This window comes from Camelus bactrianus, chromosome 7 (genome assembly GCF_048773025.1).
Source record: "Camelus bactrianus isolate YW-2024 breed Bactrian camel chromosome 7, ASM4877302v1, whole genome shotgun sequence".
Taxonomy (NCBI): domain Eukaryota; kingdom Metazoa; phylum Chordata; class Mammalia; order Artiodactyla; family Camelidae; genus Camelus; species Camelus bactrianus.
In genome coordinates this window covers 24378349-24381053 of record NC_133545.1, presented here as the reverse complement: position 1 = coordinate 24381053, position 2705 = coordinate 24378349, and positions in this window count along the sequence as shown.

The following is a 2705-nucleotide window of genomic DNA, read 5'->3' as shown; positions in this document are numbered from 1 at the left end:
GTTTTTTTAAATTGATTTTCTTATCATCTGTTTCCTCCTACTAGAATGCAAACTCCATGGGAGCAGAACCTGGTCTGTGTGATATCTTTCATGCCGGTGCCCATAATAAGTGCTCTATTAGAAAAAAATTTTTTTATTGAAGCATAGTCAGTTTACAGTGTTGTGTCAATTTCTGGTGTACAGCATAATGTTTCAGTCATACATATACATACATATATTCCTTTTCATATTTTTTATTATAAGTTGCTATAAGATATTGAATATAGTTCCCTGTGCTATACAGTATAAACTTGTTGTTTATCTAAATGCTCCATTTAAAATGGTTTAATCAATAAATCAAGCAGTCGGCACCAATGGTATAATCTGAGATGCCCCAGTGACTCCAAAACATCTCGATATCCCTCCGCAATGTATAAAATTCTCACTCCTGCCCACAGTCTTGTTTTAGGAAAAACTCTGGTTTGGAACTTCGGTTCCAGTAACACCTCTCTGGGCAGTTTCTAGAGTTTTCTTCCTCCAATTTAAAGATTTTTGTTCTAAGTGTTGGAAGATCACCATAAATATCTCACACATCACCCAAGACAAACTTTTAATGAAGTGGATCTCTTGAGCTGAAGAACCCATGGGCCTCAGTGCAACTGGTTTCTTTTCCTCACCTCAACCACTGCACTAAGGCCCTCCTGGACTTTGTCAATGAAGTACATATGGTTCTGAAATCTGAATCCGAGGGGTTCAACTGAAATTTGCTTGGCCTGAAGTAAAAAAGGAATTGTGTGGTTTCTGTAAAATAGGGACAATATTTATACCTACTTCTTAGGGTTATTATCAGGATTAAATGTGTTAATATGTATAGAGTGTTAAAGAGAGAGAGAGGGAAGGGAGAGGGAGGGAAAGAAAGAAAGAAAAATTAAAATGTTAGTGACTATGTAACTCGTCTCAGATTTGTAGCTAAGGCTGGACTCAAGCTAGTGCGTTTTGTCCTGTTTCCTCATTGTGCTGTAGAGCACAGAAATGTGTAGGCTCAGTACTGATGGGCCCAGACTTCATCCATTCTCCACTGGATTTTTCTGAGAAAGTTATATAGTGAGTCTTCAATACGTAACTTCAGACTATATATCTATATCTATATCTATATCTATATCTATATCTATATCTATATATCTTCAATTAATCACTGTTGGCAAAGTTAAAAGGTCATACACACTAACCAGGAAGTGAAAGAACTCTATAAATAATTCAAACTTACCTCTACCTTAGGTAAAGCGTTAGTTTCTTAAAGGACATCTTATTCTAACTAGACAGTATTTCTGTTTTCCTGATCAAAACGGAGTAAACCAAATCAAAACACAAACCAGAACTGCCATGCTAAAACCTCTAATCATTTGGAATAAATGCGCATACGCAAAAATAGTTGAGTGAAAAAAAATGAACAAAAGAGGTAATCACTCTGTAAAAGTTATCTAAACCAAAAACAGGCAGATGGCTTAGGGGTAAGAGGACTGCACTTGGGTCTAACTAAATCCACATCTTTGAAGATATTTAGACTGAGTTTTAATTCTTTCCTTTCAAGTGAGGTTGATTCTAATAGCAAAGTCTGATGGTTAATTACACAAGCAGAAAAGTGCCCGTGATCTACATACTATACTAGATAATTAAAATATTCAGTCTCCCTCTGAAGAAAATGTCCTGTATTGGTTTCATATTTTCATCGCTATGACAGCGGCTTGTCCCATAGAGGACATTGTGAAGAGCCAGAGCATCACAGAATTAGCCAGAACTGGGTTTCCTAGCTTGGGGTTGGTGGACAAGTCATTTAGTTTTCTTTAATGCTTATTTCTTCATGTGCAAAATGAGAATGATAATTCTTACCCCAGGGTGTTACTGAGACATTTAAATGCCATAATTAATTGTTTACTGAAAATCCTTAGATGGCTTCATAATCAGTTGTTACTTGTCTGATTTTAGGGATTTGGTTGAACTTGCTTTCCTGTAAACACTGTTTCTTAATGACATTTTAATGAAAGTCTTGTTGTATGCATGTTAACATTTAAAATATAATAAATATTGCGCATTTGGTTAAAGTAGGTTAAGCCATCAACAAATATTACTTAAATCTTGGTTTTTAAAACTATAGCCATTGCATGTTAAGAATTAAAAGCAAATAAGCCATACACAATTGAACAAAAACAATATTCTTTGTCAAAGCCATAAACATTCATTAAGTAGCTAAAGTACTAATTAGATGCAACCTTGGGAGACTGCCTTATAATTATGTTGACAAGTGCGCACGTGCCTTGGGAATATCTCCTTAATTCTTTGAAGCTATTGTGTTATCCGTCTGTTCTGGCTTTTTTGTTTTTGTTTTTCTAGCAAAAAAAGTAGGTCTTATAAAGATCTTGTCCCCATCCTCCAAATTCAGATTTGGTCAGTTCCTCCAATCTCACATCAGGTTCAAACTCTTCAAACTTCTGAAGCGGAAGAGCCCCAAATTCTAATGAATATTCCTGGATATTTCCACTACTGATTCCCCTATCCTCTCTGAGTTCCTTCTTTCCTGTGCCTTCTCCCTGTTGGTCAATCTCAAGGACACGCCCATCCTGTCATAAACTAGCCAGATTCGTAGGCACCTGTCACAATGGCCCTCAGTTCCTGGTTCTCTTGTCTCAGGTGAGAACCACAGAGCACTCCTGTTTCCCTCTGGTCTT